At 46.5% G+C, this 25019-nt stretch overlaps 1 long non-coding RNA gene across 1 annotated transcript in view; it reads left to right on the top strand.

Moving 5' to 3' along the window:
• The first annotated feature begins 8741 nt into the window (after positions 1 to 8741).
• The window catches only part of LOC109374518 (uncharacterized), a 138292-nt gene continuing 122014 nt past the window's right edge, over positions 8742 to 25019 (top strand). The window contains exon 1 of the long non-coding RNA XR_002122398.1: positions 8742 to 9685. This is a non-coding gene — a long non-coding RNA (uncharacterized LOC109374518). The remainder of the gene's footprint in view (positions 9686 to 25019) is intronic.

The following is a 25019-nucleotide window of genomic DNA, read 5'->3' as shown; positions in this document are numbered from 1 at the left end:
TCCGATGGCATCACCCCTTTGGTGCTCATGCTCACTCGTTTGTACCCTTGTCAGCGGCTCTTCTCACTGACAGGAATGGCTGTTACTCTGGGGACGCTCGTGGCTTCCAGCAGGAAGTTCGCTCTGCCAATTTGAATACGGGCCCTTCCATTGCCTTGTCAAGTTGAGCCAAGGCGTTTTCACAGCGTTGGGAATGATTTGTTTTTCCCAGCTGTTGATTGTTTTTTGGAGATGACAACATGGTGTCTCTGTATTTGTCTGTATTTCACAAGTCTGCGCCAACCACGGGAATTCTGTAGATGAGATTTGGGGCTGGTGGTCATCTTGCATAGAAAACCACTCTCAGAAGAGGGAGCCAGAAAGTGGAGGGGGCTTGAAGAAGCCATTCTGGCCATGAGGCAGAGTTTTAGAAACCAGCCTCGTTTACAAAGTCTCCTGTAGAGACCACGTTTTCCCTTCCACTCAGCATGTCACCCCGGGGCCGTCCTGGGTGGCTGCCCACACAGCCTCCACATGGACAGCGAACAAGTCAGTCGGTCCTCGGACATTTGGACTCGTCCAGGGAGATCACAGGCTGGCCTTTGCACGTCTCCTGGGGGCATCGGTCCATGTGGGCCTGTAGTTCGCTCCGCTGACCGAAGTAGGGAGCGAAGGGGCGTGAGTGTAAAGCTGACCAGCTGCCTTCTTCCTACGTGCACCCCTCTTCATTCTTGGTTGTAGTGATTCCGAGAGCAGTGGCCACCATGCTTCTGTAAGGTTTGACAACTCAGATGTCTTTTGGGGCCAGGCAGTCATGTTAGTGTTTGAACTAGCTCTGGGTGTAAGAGTTGGGGACTCTGAGGCCTGTGGGGATATATATTGCTATGCTTGCTCATATTTTTAAAAATACTGACTGCATTGGACAAACCACGGAGGACCAGCTATGTAACTTTTGGGGTCTAGTGCAAATGAGATCATGGGGCCCCCTTTTCAAAAATTATTAAGAATTTAGCGATGGCGGGCTGGCCGAGTGGCTCAGTTGGTAAGAGAGCAAGCTCTGAACAACAGGGCTGCCAGTTCGATTCCCACATGGGCCAGAAAGCTGTGCCCTCTACAGCTAAGATGGTGAACAACAGCTCGACCTGGAGCTGGGCTGCCGTGAATCACCGGTGACGGCGTAGGCTGCAGTGAGGCTGGCCGGCAGTGGGCATGCGCTTTCATGAGCTGCTGTGAACCACCGTGAGTGGCCGTTTAATGGCCAGCGAGCGACTACCTCAGCCAGGAAGAGCGCAATGATCACAATACCAACATGGGCCAGTGAAGCAACGTCCTCCACAACTAGACTGAGGAACAAAAGGACAGCAACTTGTCTGTTCTCCTTCCCTGAACCCCCAATGCTGTTCCCTCCCCCAAGTCCCCAATAAAATCTTAAAAAAAAAAGAAAATAGGGTGGTTTTCTCATTACTGAGTATATGAGTTACCTATATATAAGCCATCTGTTAGGTATGTGTTGCAAAAGTATTCCTAGTTTGTGAATTTCCTTTTCATCTTCTTAAGTGTGCTTCAAACAGCAACAATTTTTAATCTTGATGATGTCAGTTTTATAAAATTTCAAAACATAATTGTGGCTTTTGTGCCCTGATTTAAAAGTCCTCACTGTATCCAGTTTCCCAAAGATTTTTCTCCTGTGTTCGCTTGTAGAAATTTAATAGTTTTAGCTCTTTCGTATGTGATGCATTTTGTGAATTTGGTGTGAAGGGTCAAGATTCTTTAATTTTCCGTCTTCACAGAAACATCCAACTGTTTGAGCCGAATTTGTTTGCAAAGTTTGAATTTTCATTTGGAAAATTTCAAAGTGAGCTCTGTGTTGATTTGATGCTGCTGCAATGATGTTATGCTTTCTCTACACTTCTTTTGATCTCCTCTCAATTTGAATCATTTGAGAGATGAGTGTAGATGCCAAGATTGCCCAGATGGTCTCCACGAGGGGCCATAATTCACCAGTGTCCTCTTGTTTAGGAGGCGTTTTGCCAGTCTCTCACGGGTGCAGCTACAACCAGCGAGCAGCTACAAGCAGCTAGCAGATTGTCTCAGCAGTGTCCTCTTCTCCTTGGGAACTGCATTTCCCAGCCTCCCTTGCAGCTGGCTGTGGTCATGTGACTGAATTCTAGTCACTGGAATGTTGACTGGAACTCAGGTGTGCCATGGGACTGACCTCCTGGGACCTTGCCTGCTTGGTAGGATTGAGACAAGCATGACAGCTCTAGAAGCCATGTGCTGAAGCTGCCTGAGCCACGGAAGGGAGTAAATCTTCAGCAAGTGCAGACCAGGAAGGTGTCCCTATCCCTGAAAGGTCGTAACTGGGCTGAGTGCAATGTTCTGCAAGAAACCTGGCTCGGAGCTGGTGTGCACTCCATGCTGACAGAGACCCCAGGAGCCCAGCTTATCTTTATCGGGATACATTCCTTCTTGCTCGTGGATACATTCCTTCTTGCTCGTGGATACATTCCTTCTTGCTCGTGGGCTTTGCTTAGAAACGGAAGTACCTCAGGGCACAGTCACCTTGTGTCTAAGGATAAACCACCTTGAGAAGTCTTTAGTTACCAGTGTTCTGATTTGAGAAATGTAGATAGTTTCTCTCTCGTTTGCAGTCATCAGAATTATGCACCCCTCCGTCCCCAAAAGATGTCCGCGACCTGATTCCTGAGACCTGTGAGTGTGGAACTTGGCACATGTGATTAAGTTTGAAAACGGGAAGATTATCCTGGACAATCTGGGTGGGTCTAATGTACTTATAAGGGTCCTTAGAAGAAAGAGGTCTAGGGCTAGAGTTAGTGAAGGAGAAATAACGATGGAAGCAGACATTGTGGGGGGGGGTCGGGGAGGGGTGGGGAGGGGAAGGAGAAGGGAAGGGAGAGCTGAAGATGCTCATGCACTGCAGGGCTTGAAGACAGGGGCAGTAACCCCGAGTCTAGTAAACTCGATCCTCCAGGAGCTGTAAAGGCAGGGAGTGGGTTCTCCCCTAGAGCCTCCGGAAGGAAGGCCTGGTTCATATCCCCATTTGTAGGACTTCTAATCTCCAAAACTCTAAGAATAGTCCATTTGTGCTGCTTGAAGCCACTACGTTTGTGGTAATTTGTTACAGCAGCCATAGGAAAATCATACAGTGTTATCTGGGATTTGCATTATAATTTCAAAGTATTTGAAAGTTGTTACACTTTGACCCAGCCTCTCTCTCCAGCTACTGAAACAGGGAAAGAAACAAAGAGGAACTCTTTTTGTTCCAAGATAAGCCAGCATGGGGGCTGACAAACATTGTAGCTAAGTATGAACAAAGAAATAGGAGGTCAAGTTGTAGCAACTTTTGCAAAATCCTCCACCGGTGGGCTCTGTAAGGAACGATGCTGCGAAGGCTGGGACTGGATTGGAAACGTCTATCTTCTCGTTTGAAATGACGAGGAGGTAATAGCAACACTAATGTAGGTTCACTGAGGTTTTGTTGTTGCCATTTTTATTCAGGCAAGCGAAAACCATAGGGCCTCCCATCTACAGTTAGGGATATTAGGAACCTGCCATCATCGCCCAGCCTTCTTCCGTCTTTTTTCACATGAGCTAGTATTTCTAAATTATTTGAGTATTTTCTATTTGGGGGAAAAAAAACCGAATTTGGTCCTGTCACTGAAGCATGGTCTTTCCTTCTTCTCTCCTGAGCGTGTAGAATTATCCTTACAAACAGAAATGAAGCAGAAATCACTTGGGGTAGGAAGGACCTCGCGCGTGTTACAGAGACAGCCCTCGCGCCTGTGTTTCCTTCCCTTTCTTGGCAAGAAACACCGTGTTCCCTTCTGATGAAGATTAGTTACTTTTCAGCCAGCGAGAAATCATTTGCAATGAACGTAATCATCCGCGGAGGCTTTGTTTTCACGCCATTTCACATTTGTTCTTGGATTCTGTACATCACTTATAGACACACGGGACTGAGATCTTGCCGATATGCGCCTGACGCTGAGTGTGCAGATAAGCAGCGGCCCTGTGCGCCGTGCAGCCACATGGGCTGCAGAGCTGGGTGAGTCCTAACGAGAGAAGATCGAGCTGTAGGAACACCCGCTTTGCCATCTCAGAGAAGGACACGGCTCCCCTGGGCTTTCCCTGTACTTGTCTGTTGGTGATATGTGTGCCTGAACTTGTAGAAATTCCATTAAATTCCCCAGATGTGGGGACAAACTCCCTCTCAAAGTGAGTCGCATACAAGTGCATGGAGACAAATAGCATCAGGGACTGTCATGAAATATTTCGGGGTCCCCAAGGGGCTGCACACCCTGTCCTGCAGAGTTTATGATGTCTTATCTCTGCCAGGGTGGAAAACCCACTTAGTTCAACTCCTGGAAGACAGTTTTTTCTCCTTCTCAACAGTCTCGGCAGGGAGCACACACCTCTCGGCCCATGAGTGTGTCCGGGGCCCAGAGCTCATGAATGTGTTCATTTCTTTTACAACCAGGAGAAAACGCATGACGCTAATCCAGCATCAATTAGAGTCATCCTTATAGAAAGAGGCATAAAAACATCAAATTAACATATTTACATTAATATAAGTATATACATTTATATATAACCACACATACATTCCTATAAACTGTTTATATATTACGTATGAATACGTGTAAAATTTAGATGTAGATTTGTTTATATTATAATTTATATATTTATAATTGTTATATAATGTATACTATAATAAAACTTGTAATACTATTTATAATATGATTATAATGTTATAATACTGATATCAATCCCCGGAAGAATTAATTATAGAAAAAAACAGAGAGAGACACGAGAAACCAATATCAGGAGTGAACAAGAGGCTGTCACGACACCTCTGCCAGGCATGAAAAATAAGGGGAAATAACACCCTTTAGCTAATATACTTCAATAATTAGAGGAAAAGGATGAATTTTGAAGAAAACCCAGCAAGAAATAGGATATTTGAATTCTATTATGTGTCTTAAAGAGGTTAAATCCGTAACTGAAAATCTTTCCTGAAAGGGAACACCAGGTCCAGTTAAGTGCCCTGGTGAGTTCTTCCAAACATGTAAAGCGATAATGCCACTCCCCTTCAAACTCGACACGTTTTCCCTCCGGTGCGGTGAGTTATTTCACGGACATATCCCTGCCGTAACGGTTGACTGGGGACCCCCAAGCTCACGTCCCACCGCACCCCAGAACGTGACCTATTTGTAAACGGGTCCTTAGCAGCAGGGATGAAGGATTAAGCTAAGGATGCAGATGAGGGGGGTGTATGCAGGACCCAGAGAGGAAGATCTCGTCAGAGGCGCCACAGGGCATATAGGAGGAGATGGCCATGTGAGGACGTGTGTCCGATGAGTGAGAAGGTAGGATTGCCTGACGACTGGTACTGGGGTTCTAGAACCGTCCATTCTCCTTTCATCCAGGTTGGGATACGCGGACCCAGGGCCAGCATGCAGCGTCCTAGGGGAAACTGAGTCATAGGGAAATGTCTCTTTCTCCCCTAGCACTCTTACCCACAGCGCCGCTCAGATAGAGGTCTGCCCATCCTGGGATTGCAGTGAGGGGGCCCGCCACACCCACTGTGACCTCACAGAGTGAGTTCCTGTGACCTGTTCAACCCCAGTCACCATCTCAGAAGTTACTACTGCTTAAGTTTAACCTGTGAGAAAATGAACAGAAGGTCCTTTTAGAATTTTCCATGCAAAAATAATACCCCCCGTCTTCCGCAGAGGGGTCTACCAAAGAAATTCCCCCACGACCGGAAGTTTTCCCCCAAATGCACTTTTTTTTTAAAAAAATTGGGGAACGGTGTATTTTTCCAGGTCCCATCAGCCCAGTTTTCTTCCATCAGTGGTCCTTCACCAGGTCAAAGGCATGAGGGAGGGAGCAGCTGTGTTCCCAGCATCCCGCCCTGCCCCAGGGGACACGTGGTGAGGTCTGCAGACAGTTTGGGTTGTCATACCTGGGGGGTTTTGCTGGCATCTAGTGGGTAGAGGCCAGGGGTGCTTCTAAACATCCTGCAAGGCAGAGGACACCCCACTCCCCCAAAGGATTGTCTGTCCTTTGCAGAAGTCGTCAATAAATACCTCTTGCAGTGGTGTTTGTACTCTTAGCCCTGTCTCCTGTCTAAAGTGAGGTTGGCTTCAGTAGCATACAAATGGTCAGACTCCTTCGTTCACTTACTAACCACTTCGTGTTTTGTCTATGTTTATCCCTCACAACTTCATACCACAGAGGCAAAGGGCCCTTCCCGTCCCCCTGTGTCCCGCTGCATATCAGGGCTCCATGGTGTCCCCAAGAGTTACCCTTAGTGACCTGGGCCTGATCACTTGTTGACGGTAGTGCCTCCGGGTTCTTCCACTGTTAAGTGACTTTCCCTTTTTCTGTTTCCACATTCTGTCCTCTGGACGCCTCCATCTGGCCTGACCGTTGCTTTTAACTGCCTCTTTTGGCGCCAGGGGCAGCCCTGAGGTGGCCCCAGGGCTGTAAGTTACAGTCTTGGTCCCACGTCCTTGGAGCTCATAGCCACCACTTTATTAAGCAGCAGCAGAAGAAAAGAGGCATGTAAGACAGTAAGAGGGACTTTCAACAGGTACAGAGATTGCTGAGATTTGCTTAGAAATGGGATTAAATTCTTAGACGTGCTTAATAAGTCAGGACTCGATCGGGAAAAATATGGGCAACTTTTTGGTGATCTGTGTGTCGCATTCGAGGCCGCTCTGTGACGCAGCATGTAATCCATACTGTAAAGCGCTGCTCCCGTTTTGCAGATAAGCGAACTGAGGCTCCAGAAGTAAGAAAAGTAAACAGAATAGGACAACTTAAAAATAGCCTTTCTTTCTCGAACTCGGCTGCATTTCACACCTCAGCTAACAGGTGACATTCCAGGCAAAGCATCTTGCACACGACACCTGCCCTGCAGCCTCTCTGCAAGCTGGTCCCGTGTGTTTGGAACGTACTGTCATTTCTCTGCCAGAACAGGTTCTTTCTGTCCTGCAAAATGCAGCTCAAGACAGCTCCTCCATCTAATCCTAGATAAGCCCCGCCTGATCCCAAACCTAGTCCAGCCTCTCTCCCAACTGCCAGAGCTCAGTTGGGTCTGTAGGGCCAGGCACCCATGCCCACGCCTGTGGGTTGTGTGTGTGATGTGTGTAGGCAGCCCATGGGGACTTTTAGAGGGCTGCCTGTGCTAACCACTCTTAAGCCCTGTCGAGCTGAACAAAGCACAAGCTCCCCTTGCAAGGAGCTCATAGTATCAGGGAGATAAAAGGGCACGCACGCAATGGGTCACATATATTAAAACAGAGGGACAAGCGGAGTGCCAAGGAAGGGAGGATTGGGCTCGCTTTCTTGGAAGAAGGAAGATCTGAGGACATCTGTGCAGGCTGAGGAGGATTCACCCATTTGGAGAGGGTCAGAGGCAGCACGGAAAGGCCCGTGTAGAAACAACGCCGTGGCAGGCAGAGCGGGGCACTGTGGGAGCGAGTTGGAGGGACAGATAACGGTCCCACGACCTTGGAGACCCAGGTGTGTGTATGTCAGGGGAGGCTTGCAGAAGAGAAATGGTGGTAATACAGGTGGGACCCCATGAAAGAAGGCTTAGAATTCCACGTGGACCAATGCAGTTTATTCTGCAGGCGACGGGAGTCCATAGCTGAGTATGACGCCCGCGTTAGAAGACGTCCTTGGAGCAGCAACGCCAGGCCCAGGGGACGGGGAGGACGTGGGTGTGTATTTATTTTTCAGTGCACGTTCTCATGCCATTCAACGTCCCCTTTTCTTCCATTTATGAGGAAGGTTCTGAGGGTCTTTGTCGTACTTCCTGCTTCCTTGGCTGGCACCCGCTCCCGCCACCCACGGTCCTGCACGGGTGGACGCTCTGTACTAGTTCTAAGTCTGACGTTTCTCCAGGGCTGGACCCACAAAGCTTCATCAATTGTGCAGGCAACAGAAAAGGGGTCCACGAAAGGAACAAACCATGAAGCGTGTTTCCAGGGCAGGAATGCCAGGTAGCTTTGTCGGCTTGTGTGCTGAGAACGGTGAGCTGGTGACTACCCTCCCCAAGTGAACGTCTTCAGGGGTCCTAGCAAGGGGCTTACAGCGCTGATCTCTGGGCCAGGATGTTTTCATGGGCACCGCGTATCGCTCCATCCGGGTCACCTGGGATAGCTTTTGAAACTCTAGTATTGCATCTATGAAAAGGCTTCATCTCAGCCTTAGCTTCCAGCACGAGGGAGGGAGGGAAAGAGGGGGAGAGAGAGAAGAACCCTCTTCTACAGGACTTCCTAATGGCATGTCCGCACCGTACAAATCCATATTTTAGAAGGAACACCACACTCACTCCAAAACAGAGCAAGAGTACCTTAGCTTTTGTAGAAGTTGCCACAGCAACGTGAATTGGAGGGCTGCCCCCACTTCTACCTTCCCCTACAACCTGCTTCAACTAACTGTCCTAGAAAACCACCAAGCTGGGAAATGGTGTGTTTTGCTAGCTAAGAACGTCCTTTTCTTCGATCAGAGTGAGTACAGCCCCGAAACGATATACAGTGAGTGTTGCTCTTAAGACATAGTATTGCACAAAGACTTAAAATGATCCAAGTGGAGTCCTCATCCAGCCAAACAGGATTCTGAAACCAAAAATACCCTCCCCCTCGCCCCCAAGCTGACCCTGGGCGTGCACTTCCTAGAGACAGCTGGTGCCCAAGCCAGGCTGTTGAGTGCCATGCTCATTTCTTAACGCGCTGGACCCCACTGTGGAAAAACAAGGTAGGGAAGTCAGTCATCAGCTGTTCTCTCCTTGTAGCAGAGTCTTTGCAAAGCTTCTGCCTCTCATCAAGCAGGCTCAGTTCCAGAGAAGGCAAGGCAGGTCACACATACGGCATGCTTGGCTGAGCGTCGGGCCAAACTCCCAGGGAGCAGTCATGAGTCACCCTGTTACACTGGACACCGTGACACACGGTACATGCCAGGACTCGAGGGCTGGGAAGCCACTTGGGAAATCTGAATCTCCGTCTCTGTGTTCCAAAAGAGATGCGCCAACACCGCCCGAGTTTGGTGAATCGAGTGGAACTTGGTTCCCATCTTAACTCGGCCGTTTCACGCGGACCGAGATGTAATCTGGGTGGTGAGGAATTTACGGAATCCTAGACTTTCAGAACAGGAGAGGGCCTTGAAACGTATCTGGCCAGTGACCTTTGTTCTCCTGACGAGGGAAATGACCCCAAGAGAAGCCGAGCACGTGACAGATCATGGAGCGTAGTGGCCCCGACGTCTGGTGGCCTCCCGACTGCCAGGTTTGCATGACGCAGCTCTTTCGGAGGTGTCCTGGCTTTCCGCAGGCAGCATTTCTGGACTCGGCTGCCTTCATTTTCAGAACACCCTTGTTCTGAAATTCTTCACGAGGGCCCTCAGCTCACGTGCCTTTGTGCCTACTTTGGAGGTGAGCGGCTCAAACTGTCATAAACTGTCCTTTAGAACCTTTCTCTTCTGGCCTTCCGGGCAACAGTGAGAGGACCAAAACCAGGCTTACCACCAACTTACCACCAACGCGCCCTTTTACAGGGACTCCCAGCAGAGCTTGGGGTGTCACCCAGGGCGGCGACAGTCATTCTTCGCTGCCGTTGGAGTCCTTCCCAGGCGTTTTCTGTTTGTTTCCGGTTTAGAGGCACGGATGCTTCTCCAGGTAAGAATGGGACGCTTGGAGAAGGACAGAGGTGGTTCCTCTTCCTTCTCTGCCCTGGGCCTGTGGACCCAAGCTCGTTTGCAGGCCTGGTTAGCTTGTACTGCCACCTGCTGGAGCCCCCCTGGCACGCACCTCAGACACACCTCTGCCCCTACTGAGAGCTGCTCTTCAAGGAGCTTTTGCCCTCTGCCGTTCTGTCGTCCTACCTGGCAGCTAGAAGACAGCAGACGCGAGGCGGCACAGTGCAGTCAGGCCCCGGCCTCCTCACCCCGCTCCCCACTTCTCCAGCAGCCCTCAGGGCCTCCCAATCTCCGCCACACATCTCAGCATCTTTCAGACATGCTTGTCGTGTTTCACATTCTCTTTGACTCATGAGTTCACGCTGGGGTGGAGACTTTGGTCCTCGGCAGCTTTTGATTTAGAAACTAATGCCAGAGAGGCACAGGGCAGTACCAGTGTTTGTCACCGCTCCGCCAAAGGGAGTGAAGGCAGCGGGGAAGGGTTGCCGGCTTTGCAGGGAAGAGGGTTGTCGGGTGTTTTCCGTTGGTGACACTGAGAGGAGGAGTCAGCTCTGATTCACAAATGCAGTCATGGTGACGGCCATAGTTTGCAGGCACTTCCTGTGAGCAAAACCGTAATGTGGTGAGAAATTTAACGTCCAAGATGCTTTTTTTTTTTAAAATTGGGGAATTGGGGGAAGGGGAACAGACCAGTTGCTGTCCTTTTTGTTCTTCAGTCTAGTTGTGGAGGACGTTGCTTCACTGGCCCAAGTTGGCACCATCATTGCGCTCTTCCCGGGTGAGGCAGATCAGTCGCCGGCTTCTGGACGGCCGCTCACAGCGGCTGCTGGCTACACACAGTAGCCTGTGGAAACCCACTGCAGCAGGGGCTGCAGCCTACGCCGCGACTCACGGCAGCCCAGCTCCAGGTTGAGCTGTTGTTCAGCATCTTAGCTGTAGAGGGCAGTGTCACTGGCCCTCATATGTGGGATCCGAACCGGGTCCTCTGGCGTCCCAAGCCAGCTCTTAACCAACGTGCCACTCCGCCGGCCCCAAGATGCTTTTTACAGAAAATAATTTTGCTCAGAATTTTTAGATAACATTATATATGCGTGTGTATTTATATCATTGTAAATACTGGTTTGTTATCGATCACCATGTCCTTAGCATTTTCCTGTGTCATATAGCCTTTAAAAATGTGATAATCAATGGTGATATAATATTCCATGTTAAGGGTGTACCGTGTTTTAATGAACCACTTCGTTGGCTGCCATTTAGGTCATTTCTAAATTTAGCAAATGCGTCTTAAGAACTTTGAAAGGACAGTTAATTTGCTGAATGAGTATTTAAGCAAAGCTTACGGATTGTGGTTCTTTAGCTTTTGACACAGTTCCAATTTCAGACATCACGGATGCAGAGTGACCGGCTGCCGCTGGGCTTTTGGTGATGCAGTTCTAACCCCAGGAAACGCCAGGCTGCAGAGACAGGTTGACCAGGTTCATGGTTGCCACGAACACTGGCTTATTGGTGCAGGACAGCCAGGAAGCAGGTTGGGCTGCACGTCCGTGTGCTTGGAGCCTTCCAACAAAGATGGTTTTGCCTCAGTTCCCCCACAAGGACATTCAGTAATGCCTGGGGACATTTTTAGATGTCACAATTGTGTGTGTGCACGTGCTCACGTGCACACGCGCGTGCGTTGCTGTCATCTAGAGGGCAGGCATCAGGAATGCTGGTCAGTATCCTACAGTGAACAGACAGCAGCCCCCACAACGGGGAATGATTTGCCCCAAATGTCACCACTTCCGAGGCTGAGAAACCCTATTTTTTCAGGTAAAGAGAAAGCCTGCGAAAGGGGGTGCTCCCTAGAACAGAACTGACGCCTCTCACTTTATCTGAGAAAGGTAGTCAACATGCCTCCATTTCTGACATCTATACACAGAAGGTGGATGTGTGCAGAGAGCTGCTTTTCATGTCCTCTTTCTTTTCAAGCACCAAACTCAGCACCTTGGTGGTTGTGGGTGAAGAACTTCTAGAACCCTTGCGTGTGGGAAGGGCTTGGACTGTCTTCACACAAATGGAAGTGCACTTGCTCGTTGAGCTCAAAATATTTGCAGGGGATGTGACTTCTCCACCCGTGGGTCTCTATTCTTGATGATCTTTTCTTTACACCATTTTCTTTCTTGTAGAAACAGGAAAATAATGCATGTCCTGTCGATGCCAAGTGATGTTGTAATTATTTTGACATGAGGAGTCCCCAACTTTCATATACTTGACGTTTCGAAATATCATGCGTTGTTTGCAAATTATACACACTCCTCAATTGCCTTTTACGTACTGCGTTTTGTGTATGTCAGCTCAGGTGTGGGTGTTTCTAGTCAGACACACCCCTCGCTACTACTGGTTCCTTTTCAGATTGGCTCTCTGGGTATAGAAGTATAGTGCTTACTTTTCTATAAAATTGCATTCTTCTGTTTTTCTTCTACAAATACGTGTACGAAAGAAAAAAGTGACGTTCTAGTAACATGATAAGAAGCGTAGGTTTTCCAAATCGAGTGGACAGTTGCAAACCCAATGAAAATAATTACGCATACCGGAAGTAGCAATTTTTACCTCAGCCAGCTCTAGGCTAAAACATGCAGTCAGTTATGAATGAAAATAAATTTAATGAATATGTATAATGTACTGGAAATATACTGGCTGAAGATTGTGTCGTAAGGATAAAGTGTGATAGCATTTCATCTCTACACCTCTAAAGAATAGAGGTCGTCTTCCATATACTATGTATGTAGGTCTATTGTTCAGTTGCTCAGTCCTGGCATGTTGATCTTTGGAATACATTTTCAGGACTGTGTTGTATATAAAACCAAGAGGCCAGCTTTGGCGAAAAGGCTTGACCACTGTGCATACCTACAGACCGCCTACAGTATGTAAAGCAAGGGAGAGCGATGAATAAATACAGTATTTCTGCTTTGACTCCCAATGCTAATTCCTTTTTTTTAAAAAAAGGTATCTGCTTTAATTTCAAATATTCATGCCCATGAAATGAAACTGTGTGTTTTCATATCATAGCAGTGGGGAAAAAAGTCTCGTGGATTTCATTTCACAGCACAGGTTACTTCCATCTTGCCAATGATTTGAAGTCTAGACGTTATTTAAATAGATGCTTAACCTTGAGAATAAAATTGCAAAGACACCCCATTTGCAAGAGCATAGCTTCTGTGCTATGGATACAAATACACATTTGATGATACGGGGGGATCAGATAAGACCGAGTATTAATTTGGGTCCTACACTTTACCAGCAGCCTATGTGGCTTAGGGCAAATAGTTTAATTTCTCCGAGTATTAATGTTTCTCAACGGAAACATAGAAATTGTTGTAGGTTTGAGGGCCATTGAGGGATGAATGGGACAGTTCATGGAATGTGCTTAGCCTGCTGTCCGGTTTTAATGGTCACTGCCATGGCTCTGACCCCTCCAACCCTAGCATCCCCAGGTCAATAGATTCTGAATTGCTGCCTTTTTGCGCAGGACATACCTCCCTTTCCTTCTACAGATGTGAAAATGGGCCTCAGCCAGTGCTGCTGCCTTTTCATAGAGCCCTGGGGCCATCCTGCCCACTTTGCCAGAGACTGTTCCTAGGTACGTTCAGAGTAACATGTTAGAATATCTAACACTATCGCTGCCCCAAAGAGAGTGGTGAAAAGTATTGACACTGATTGAGCGTACAGTCACCTGTTCCATCTTTGCTAGGACTATGGAAACCGCTTTCTCATTGCTTTTCCCTGGTACAGGACCATTTGTCAATGGCTGATGTAGTGGTTTTATGATAATGGATTTCCACAAGTATACAAACCCGCTCTTAGGAGAATCTGCCTGCACCGTGACCTTGGACTTTCAGCCTCCAGAACCGTGAGAAATTAAGTGTCTGTGGTTATAAGCCACCCAGTGCGTGGTATTTAGTTCCATGGAGTTGTGTTGCATCAACGTGCAATAGCTGGGTGAGGTCCCTCCCCTGCACCCGCGAGGCAGGTCCTCCTGAGGGAGAACAGAGCTGTGCAGCCCCATGGCTGTTCCGGCACCCAGGACGGTTCTGATGCCCACTGGGATCTAAATGTTAGGATGATTGATTGCCTGAGACCTGTGTTTCAAGCTCAGAGCGCAGAGGTATCAAGGTGTCCATTGTCCTCTTAAAGCTCCTAAACACACCCGAGGCTCTTGAACACATGCGAAGTCCGCAGTGGAGAGTCCTACTTTATTTTGTGTCTGCCCAAATGATCCGACCTCGGATCCCGTGCATTTTGGGAAACCCTGCTGTGGATCCAAGGTTGCACCAGATTGTTTGAAAGCTGGGCGTTGGGACCTGTCAGGCCAGCCCCAGGAGGAACGGAGCTGCCATTCCCTGGAACATTTTTGGAGGATCACAGAAGGCCTCTCCGCCTGCCTGGTGCAGTCTCTGCATTAGGGTGTCCTCGCCTGGGTTTGAGGCTTTAATCTCTGCTAAAATGGGAAGACTCCCGAAATTCCCTGCTAATTCCAGGCGCGTTTCCTGAGCAGCTTTGTCAGAGTAAAAGCTTCGCCTGGGCACTTAACAAATCTCATTGTTTCCTCATCGTTTCCGTTGGCGGGAGAAGAAAACCTGAGGACGTGGATTCCTGAGGGTGATGAGGGGTAGGTCCCAGAAAGAGGGGAAGGACTTGAAAAGGAGGCAGAAAGATAAACGCTGCTTCCTTCTCACAAGTCCCCAAGGGCAGAGGTGACACACACATTTATATGCAAAACGATTATGTTCACATATTGGCACATTAGAGATATGCTGTGAGTCCAGAGTGAACAAAACCTTCATTCCTCTGCTCCCCACCCCCCGCCCCCCATGAAATACACTGAAGTGTGGCTTAGTAGTTATTGTGGGTTTCTGCCAGGGGTGAGGCGGAATCGCCCTAAATGAAGCTTGTTATTTTAGCTTTCATAATCCAGTGCTTTTTATGGGATTTGCAAAGCATTCACAAGTAACCGAAATTGTTGCTCAACCACAAATAATATTTTAGCAAGTGTTATAAAAAATGGGAGCTAGATATGTCACACACACATACAACACACACACGCACACGCACACACACACGCGCACACATGTGCACGCACACGCACACGCACATGCGCACACACACCCATTAGACAATCAAGCCGTCCCAGCAACCACAGGCAGAGCTGGGCACAGGGCTCACCTGTCCTGAACTGTACCTTACAGAGCCATGTTTACCTGGGCAGTGCTGACCAGGCACATCTGGGGTGGGACTCCACAACCCTGCGCCCCCACACGTTTAGAGGCATGTGGGACGGGGTGACTGTCATCACAAGACCCCCCGCTGAGACAGTGCCCAGTGAGAAAGCATGGTGGCCACAGCTTGAGCCCCCCTTCTGCAGGGACTCCTGCCAGGCTACTGAAAGTGGGGAGGCAGCAGGCTCCTAGAGCCATCCGACCGACCGTATCTGTCTCCTCAGCAAGTTTCCCAGGGTTTTCACTCACGGCTGGACTCTGAATTGCCTGAAACACGTAGGCATGGATGATAGACTCGACTTTAGGTTTTATTTAGGTCAGTGTCCTTCCAAACGCCCACTGGCTTGTCATCCAAGTGTTGCACATCGGGTTGAATTTGCGACCCACACAGGGCCGTCCCTTCTGGTTTCTGTGGAAGTCCAGCGTGTTCCAGGATCGCTTACCTGACAGAAACGTAGCCCGTGACTCAGCACCTTGTGGGGAATAGTCCCTTTCTGCTACATTAAAGGAACATTTCAGTTTGGTGGACAATAGATGTAAATTAGAATTGAGTTTTTATTTTCTGAAGCACCGAGCACGCCTTGCAAAATTTTCCAAAGGTAGGGATTTTCATGTGCATGTGAGCATTAACCAAGGATTTACCTTGCCAAAAGGACTTATTTGCTCTAAGGTTCAGAAAGAATAGAGTCCCTGTGTAGAAGCCAAAAAGGCAGGAGAATAGATTCATCCGGGATCCTAGAATTGAACTTATTTGAGGGACAATTTAATATCTGTAGAGGCAAGTATGCTGCTAGAGATCCTGGTGTAGACTTTCAATTAGCGGGTGAGGAGGGAGACAATGACTCTTTCTTTCTTTCTTTCTTTTTTTTTTTTAAGATTTTATTGGGGAAGTGGAACAGTGTTGGTTTGTTGTGGAGGGTGCAGCTAGCTCAGCTCCAAGTCCAGTTGCTGTCTGGCCACCTGTCAGCAGCTCAGGGCAGCTCAGCTCAAGGTGCTGTGTCAATCTTAGTTGTAGGTGGCATAGCCAACCACCCCATGCAGGAGTCAAACCGGCAACCTTGTTGTTAGAAGCACATGCTCTCACCAGCTGAGCCATCCTGCCATCTGTTGGCAGCTCAGCGGCAGCTCATCTTCGGTGTGGCTCAATGGCCCATGTGGGAACCTGCGACCCTGTTGCTGAGAGCCTGTGCTCTTAACCATCTGAGCCACTCGGCCAGCCTGAGAATGACTCTTGATAGAACCACCTCCAACCAGTCACGGATGACTTTTCCTTTTGCACTCACAGAGGATGACTCTGTGGCTACCTATGGCCGTGTTTATATGCAGCCATGTGTATATACAATCACGTTGGCTGGGCATTTGCCTGCTGAGTTGGGTTTTCATAGATGGATAGCATGAATAAATGAGATCGAAGCCGACTTTTCCTATCTGGTTTGCATCATTTAAGCAGTCCTGGGAATAATAATAGAAATGGCTGCATGAGAGGCCAGTGGTGATGACTTTATTCCTGGTATTAAAAGAATACACCCTTGCTATTAAGATTAATACAGAAACCTACCCAGAATCCCCACCAACTAGAAATAAACATCCCCATTGGATAACCATCATATTGAACACCTTTCGGACTCCCACCTTCAGAAAGAAGGACAGAAGTGAAGATGGACAGGCAGTTACACCAAAATATGTTTTCATTTCAGTGTGGATTTTTTCATCTAATTTTATAATTAACTTCACTTGATTTAATAGAAAGAAATGAAACTGGTTTGGAACCGGGGGTGTTGCTAAACTTCAAATACATTTCTTTCCCCCTGAGGAGTTATTAGCTCTGAAAAAATTGATCTAAGGTTAAGGAAGTAGATTATGAATACCGTTAAGACGTTGGAGACATTACATATCTTTGAATTACAATTTTTAATTTTAGATAGTATCGATTGACTCCCTGCTATGAAATTTGAGGACGTTAGTAATTTCACACTTTTTTCCACTTTCCCTCCTGATTATCTTCATTATGACATTGTTTTCATGCTGTGGTAGTTGATAGAACAGCTACATTATGCTCTGCAGCTACACTTCCCACCATCGCTTAATATTAGCTGTACTTAAATGGATCCTCTGTTTATCACCTGTTTGGCCAACGATTCTCTCTCTTCTCACTAAGTTTTTGTCTCCTCTATGCGTCTGGATTTTGCCTTCAGGCAGTTTTACGAAGAGGGCTTGTGGGTCTGTGTTCTCTGAGCTCCCTCATGCTGTAGCATATCTCTGTGTTGCCTCTGGCTTGAGTGACATCCTGACTGGATTTCGTGTGGGCCTCACACTCTATTCTTCAAAACGCTGTAGTCTTTGCTCCATTATTGTCTGGCTTTCAGTGTTGCTGCAGACGAGTACAAGACTTCTTTTTTCTATTTTGGGTATTTGCCTTTTCTTTCTGAGCTCTGAAGTATGTTTCCTTTATCCTTGAAGTCTTGGTGATGTCATGGTTTGTGGAACTTTAAAGGAAAAATCGAGTGTTGTTTCTACTGTTCCCATAGAGAGAGCGATAATCAGTGTATATGCTTTGGGAACGATTTGGTTTTCATTTGTGAAACCAAATGAAAAGGAGAATCAAGTGCTGCCATTTGTGGAGTTCTCTGTGCCAAACCCCATACTGTTCTAGACGTGTTAGGAACGTGATTTCAATTCTCCCATAACGTTTGGAGCAGGAGTGATTATACCCATGTATAATGAGAAAACTGAGATTCTCAGACAATAGGTAATTTGCCAAGGGTTGCACAGCTACTAAGTAAAGCTCGTGTGAAAAGAAATAATTTTTCCTTTTGCTTTATTCATGTTCTGGTTTTGATATTGTGCTATGGTTACGTAAGATGTCACCATTGGGGGCCGATGGCTGAAATGTAGATGGAACTCGACGAACCGTTTTGCAACTTCCTGTGATAATAAAATTATGTCAAAATGAAAAGTTAAAAGAAAATAAAGAAAACTGGCCCAAAACTTGAGCCAGATAATGCTGGTGTAGTAGGATATTGAGTCATAGCAGAAACAGGGGCAGCATAATAACAGATGTTACCTATGGGCTGCAGGCATCTGAAAACTCAGCTGGGGCTGAGAAATCTGCTCTAGGAACTGGTTTGATCACTCCTGGCCCCTGTTCTTTCAGATTTTTGGCATCTGACTTACTCAGCCCTACTGACTGCTTTTGTTTGCTTTCCAGCTTCAGAACCTTTGGTTGCCCTCTCTTGTCTGCTGTTGTCTCTTGTATTCTTTTAATCCTTGTGACTATCTTTCTATTTCTTTATGCTCATTTTGCTAAGCATTGGGAGGGGGCAGAGATAGATGCGTGGGCTAAATTTGCAGCATTTAACCAGAAGTCAAGTCGTATTTAAAAAATTGGACTGAGCCCATATGATGCAGAAATTCTATGTGATCAAAAAATTTGTTGGAACTCATTATATTTTGGGTGTGAAGTAGATAAAACAATTTAAAAAGTGGTTTTTCATTGTGTATATATTATCTGATAGAGACATATTCAAGTTTTATTGGCTTTTTCACTCCTCGGTGAAGTTAATACAGAGCAAACACACCACAATGTTCCCAGTAAATTTTAATAATGAAACAGCAGCTGTGTATCATAGGCGTTCCCTCCCCCCACAAATGTATCTTGGGGTATCAGAGGAGGTATTAAATCAAATCAAAGAGGTATTACATGTCTGGTAAAATCAAACTAACAACACCAGGGCAGAACTCTTCCACAATTGCATTTTCTCTTGTGGACTTTGGGATCTCCCTGAATACTTTAAATGATTATTATTGTTGTGTTCTGCATGCATAGCATTTTTGTTCTTCTGCAATTGTTTGATGAAGAATAAAGACCATTAGTAGGTCGACCAGATAAACATTTCTGTAAAGAAAAATCAGCGCTTATTCCAGGCAAGTAGTTACGTGCAGAGACCTAGCATCTTGACAATGTATAGTTTATCTTTTCAAAGACTCTGTTCACCCTGACCTGGGCAACTCTTTCCAGCCTTTCAGAACGTGCTCTCTGGTATACAGGTGGCCACTTGTTCTCTGAAAAGCAACCCTTCTCAGATGATTGCTTCTGGGTTTAGCCTGATTCGTTCGCTCCAAAGATACCTGAGCAGGGTTCGCTTGTGGTGTTGCACATTATATGCATCTTGACAAATGTGTAGTGACATGTATCCACGGTTACAGCATCACGCAGGGTAGTTTCATGGCTCCAAACTTACTTACTCCAAAGTCAGCTTTGTGCTCTGCTGACTCACCCCTCCTCCCCCAACCCTCTGGCAACCACTGATCTTTTCACTTTCTCGGTAGTTTTGCCTTTTCCAGAATGTTATAGAGTTGGAACCATATGGTGTGTAGGCTTCTCAGATTGACCCCTTTCGCTCGGTAAATGTGCGTTTAAGGTTCCTCCGTGTCTTTTCATGGCTCGATAGTTCCTTTCTTTTTATCACCTTGAAGGTCACCTTCATCTTTTTCATATGACACACGCTCCCTGTGGGAATGACACCCCGCCGTGGTGATGAAGGGGAGAGGGCCGTATGTGGCTTCTACAACAGGGTGGTGGGACTCTTGGGGCCACCTGAGAATGCTGCCGGCCACATTTGGGAAGCAGAACAGGCCAGGATAGCAGTACTTTTCAAAACAGAACACCACAGGCAGTCTGCTCTGACTGTGGGTGCAATTCGTAAGCCCAGGGAAGCCGACAGCCCACAGAGTTCCACCAGGAACCCCACTCCATCTATTGGGTTGTCAGAAAAGTAGTCACGACGCATTTTTGCAACGAAAAACATAGAAAGAATACGTCATGACTTTTCCGACGACCCAATAGATCTACAACTAGCAGTTGGCATAAGCATTGCATGCTTTTCCAGCTCAAAAAAAAAAATGGGTTACCAATCCCAGGACCTTTTAATTGGGTGGCAAGCACAGGACCCCGGCCAGGTGGAAGGATCGACAACCGCAGCAGGATTAAAAAGGTGAAGGGGGGGGCCTTGTAGGACCAGTTCTGTTCTCAGCACACCTGCCTTCGACTGGCCAACGCGGCTTCCTGTTGGAGCACCGTGCCGCTTGAGGGAGCTGGGTAGAGGCGTCCTCTCCCTGGAGTTTATCTCGGGGCCCAGCCACAGGTGACAGTATGCGTCCTAGCAACTCCTTGACTACTTGACCATGTTGGCTGAATCTTGAATACTCATCGTTGCCGACAGCTGGGGCTTGGGGCCGCTGAGAAAGTGGTGGTGATGGCGAGTCATTGAGACCAAGAGAAGAGACAGAGGAGGAGCCATTGTTACTTTATGAGACCGCTGTGCATTTTACCTTTGCCAGTGGCTTCCCGACCTGTCCCGTCAGCGACTCCGTCCTCCACGTTGGCTGTGATCTAAAAACGTGTTCTTTTCCTCCGTCCAAAGGGCGTAAGTCTCAGGGACCTTGCATCCTTTTGCATTCGCTGGCAATGAAACGTGCTTCAGGAAGCTGCCTTCTCGTTTTACCCAGCGCGGCACTGGGCACGCTCTGTCGGTTCTGATTAACGTGAGGACATGGCATTCCACTAGCATAGCATGCCCTGGGCATCTTAGGTACTGAGCAGGATGCCAGGACTGGGGGGATGAAGCTTCGATCTGCTCTGCCCTCGAGGGGCTCGGTGCGAGGAGGACTGAGGGACAGTGGTGAGCACAGGCTGTGGGGACCCAGGGGTAGGGTGCTGAACATGTGCAGGGGAGACAAGGGATGACGCTATTTTACTTAACCTCCCTGGTCCACTGTGAATGTTTTAAGTGGGTTTATGAATAGGTGCTGGCTCGACAGCCCCACAGAGCAGAAAGCAGAGAACACGGAAGCTCACGTCTCCTGCTAACACCGGCTTGTTGCACTGTGGCCTCATTCCTCTGCTTCCGGCTGGGTTTGGAGAGAACTTCTCTGTGGCGACTTGCATTTAGGGGAGAGGGGCTGAAGGAAGGACCTGGAAAGCTCCTTTTCAAGCTTAAGAACCACTCCCAGAAATCCTTGGGGCTTGGCAAACAAGTCCCCCCTGCTGGCTCAGAGGCTCCCAATGGGTTTGGCATTTTGAAAACAAACTCAAAAGGAAGTATTTCCTGAAATGCGAAAATCAGATGGGATGGATTTAAATAGGCAGGTTCGGTGAAAAACTCTGAAACTCTGTAAGACTGAGCTTTCTTGAGTACTTTTTGTTCACTTTGTACTGAGGAGAACAACTGAATCATCAAAGTAATGGATCTAATTAAGATTCAATTAGCTTTGTCCCCACGCAGGAAGTAATTTTCTGAGTGTATATGCTAAAATTCATTGCTCGGGAACATTTTCAACCTGTGACATGTGTATCAATGTACACACATAAATATAGAAAATGATATACAAAAATATAAAATGTATAAGTACATTTAATGTATTATGTGTATATCTATATATAATGTTACATATATTACATATACATGTTATCCAGTTCTCCCCTGATCACCAGATAACTTATGTGTGATATATCTGTTTTCAATTCTACATAAATATTATATACAATGTACAAATAGGTTTCAAAATATATCTTTATTAAATATAGCAGATGGAGCAGATATATAATAAGGACATATTTATGTGACATATTTCCCTGGTTTGTTTAGCAAAAGTTTTTTTTTTTAAAGCTGACATGGGGCCTGGGGCTTAATGTGTTTCTGGAAAGGAGTTGTGATTTCAATAAAAAATAAACAGACTTTCCCAGTGGGGTTGAAACGTAATGTATAATGTAAAGTTTGGGGAAAGTGGTTATTTTTCTTTTCTAGGAGCCTAAACAATTTTTAGAACGTCTCTCTGTTCCCTTTGGAAACGCTAATAGAGATAAGACAGTCCTTCAAAGGAAAGATAGAATTCAAACCAAGGGAGTTCCACAGGAAAGCAACCTCCCCCAGAGGTGGCAGGTGGCATGGGAGGGCCCCGTGTGACCAGCGGCTCCCTTCTGCTCGGTGGTGGTGCCTTTGTACAGATAACAGAACAGAGAACCCTTATGAAGACCGCTGCTCTGGGCCCAGTATCAAAACTCAGAAAGAGAAAAAAAGCACTGTAATCGGAGGCAGCCTCTCCTGTGTATAACACTAAAGCCAAAATTTAAAACGGAGTTTGTTTCCCTAACTTCACTGTAAATGGAAACCATCTGAAAAGCCCCCAGCTCTTCCCCCGTGATGCTCTCTGTGTTTATGTCGTTCTCCCCACGTTTCTGGGTGATGGTGGCCCGGCCTCATCCTGGGAAGCCTGGACTCTGCTCAGAGACGGTGAGTGGACACTCTGTGATGTGGCGTAGGCACCAGGATGTTTTCAGGGGCCCCTTCTCCCCTGATGGTGCTGTTCTCGCAGTCTCACTCCGTGGGAGAATTACGTAATCGTCCGCGGCTCGTCAGAGCCTCAGCGAACTGCATTTACTCTTGGTGAGTGGCACGCCATCGATGGAAAGAAGCGACTCCTCTCGCTTGAACAACACTGCAGCCAGTGCCTGAGCTGGTTGGACTCTCACGGCGTTGAACACGTATTGTTTGGGCATTTCTTTTTCCACAGAGAGTCCAGGATTTGCTAGAGGCACNCCAACTTGGGCCAGTGAAGCAACGTCCTCCACAACTAGACTGAAGAACAAAAGGACAGCAACTTGTCTGTTCCCCTTCCCCCAATTCCACAATAACAATCTTAAAAAAATAAAAAAGATAAATATGAGTTTATAGTAATACTTAAATGTGTCTATGTGAAAATGTTACCTCCTTTTTCCACACCAATGATCCATATATATATATATATATTTTTTTTTTTTGTGGGAGGTGCTATTTTATTTTTTATGTCTTTCTATTTTGCCATCTTGGACCTTCCTCAGGTCCATATTCTCAAGAGCTCTGGGCAGGCTAGAATTAGAATATTCATAATTATCCATTTGCTTTATCTATCAAGAATACAACAGTCTCAAAATAATAATATTAATGCTATCACCATCACCAATATGATTACCAAAAATAGTTAAGTTTTTTTGCATCTGCTCACTTTTTAATGGTTGCACTATATTTACATTGTCTGAGTATATAGCCATTGCATGCTATACTCTCTCCCTTTAACTCTCAATTGGGCTTTGTGTATATAAGTAAGAATATGTTTAATGCTCACTAGCAGCCTTATGTGGGTATCACTTTTGCTGAATGTAAAAATCTTGAGTCATATTTACCTTCTTTGAATATCTGAATTATGTTACTGCAGTTTTTTTTATCAGAATAAAGCATTGCTGTCAAAGTCTGGTAATGATATAATTTTATTTTTATTATTTGTCACTCTGTGTATTGGCCTATAAACCCACAGGATTCTTTTTCTTTAAATGTCAGATATTTTACTAGACAATGTCTGCATGTGGGTTGTTCCAAGTGAATATTTTCAGAGATGTTAGTTGTTCCCTCAATGTCATTTCAAATCCTCAGTTTGAAAAACTTTCTTGAATTATAATTTTTAGTATTTGTTGGCTTGTTTCAGTTTTCTCCTTCAGGGGTTTCCATTGCCAACATGTTGCATCTTCTTCGATCACTTAAATACTTGTCACTTTCTCTTAAATCCTTTAATTGCTTCAAATTTTTCTAGTTGTAAATTTTCCTTTTTTTATCTTTTATTTCTCATAAGTCATTATTTGTTGTTTACTTTCTATTGTAATTTTCCTAGTTTTTCTTTACTTCTGAAAAAAGTTTTCTTATTTGTACTTGTCTTGAGTTTTGTCATCTGATTTCTGAGTTTCTGTTTCTGATTTATGTTATACTTTCATGTTATGTGTTGTTTTTATTAGGGCTTTTTAGCTATTTTTGAAATAACGAATTATAGTTAGACGTGATTTATAGGGATGTATTTTCTGGCATGCTTTTCTCATCTGTGGAATATCACTCTGTATTCCCTCTTTTCTTACAAGAAATTTAAGTTAGATTCAACTCTGATCCTTTTTGATTGTTCATTTTCACATTAAATCAGTTTCCCTAAACTTTTAGAAGTAGCTGTGTTCAGAATAGCTTTGTCACTTCACAGATCTCCATGTTCTGTTGTTTTCATGTACATTAAGAATCCATCCATCCATCCATGCACCCACCCACCCACCCACCCATCCATCCATCTTGCTGGCCAGTCTCTGTTTATCTTACCCCTGTCCTGCTTAATTTGGGTTCCATTGCCAGTGTGGGGGCCCTACCTGTCCTGAGGGACCCGAGCAGGCCAGTCCCAAGAGTGGGTGGGGTGGATGTCATGCACCCATTTGCTACTGAGTCAAACAGACCCCTTCTCAGTTGCAGCTGCTGTTCTCGCATTGGCTGGCCAGTGCTTACCTACTGGCCTTTTAGGGGTTCTTGTGTTTCTGTGTCTTCCAGACTCTCTGACGCTCCTCTCAGCATCGTCCCCCATGGACATCGATTCTCAAGCCTTGTAGTTTGGGGTTCACGGGTATATGGGGCCACTGGAGTTTGCTGTGACTATGGTGCATGCATTCTTGGTTTTGCTGTCTGGTTGTTCTGTCGGTTTTCATGTGGCTATTTGGGGACATTTAGTAATTATGCCATTGCGACAGCTGTTTTTCTTCCAGTTCTGATTGGGACATTAATTACCGGTGACCATGCATGCATTTAATGAACACAGGCAGAGAGACTGACCAAATGAGTTCAAACGTCATCCCCGCGCAGGCATGGCAGTCCTTTGGGAGAACCTGTTATACAATAGTAACATTAAGCCCCAGACACAGGTGGTTGTGTGACCCAGGTAAGAACAGCTGGGGCAGACGGTGATCTCAGCTTCTGTGTAAATGAGTGGGAAAGAAGGGGACACAGGTAAGGCACGTAGGGGCCCCCAAGGCACTGACAAACACCACACTTAAAGGAAGGAACAATGATTGACAGCAAGTCTGCGCTCAGCACTGCCCCAGACGCCGCCGACAGCCAGATGGACAGCTCATTCTGGGCCGTCCACGTGCACTCAGTCTGAAGGGAGAGCACAGTTTGGAGTCAGGAGGACTCACAGTGTGCAGCAGTGCAAGGAGCACAC

Source organism: Hipposideros armiger, unplaced genomic scaffold (assembly GCF_001890085.2).
Source record: "Hipposideros armiger isolate ML-2016 unplaced genomic scaffold, ASM189008v1 scaffold_827, whole genome shotgun sequence".
NCBI lineage: Eukaryota > Metazoa > Chordata > Mammalia > Chiroptera > Hipposideridae > Hipposideros > Hipposideros armiger.
Note: the sequence above shows the minus strand (reverse complement) of the source record. Positions and strands in the feature narration are given on the sequence as shown.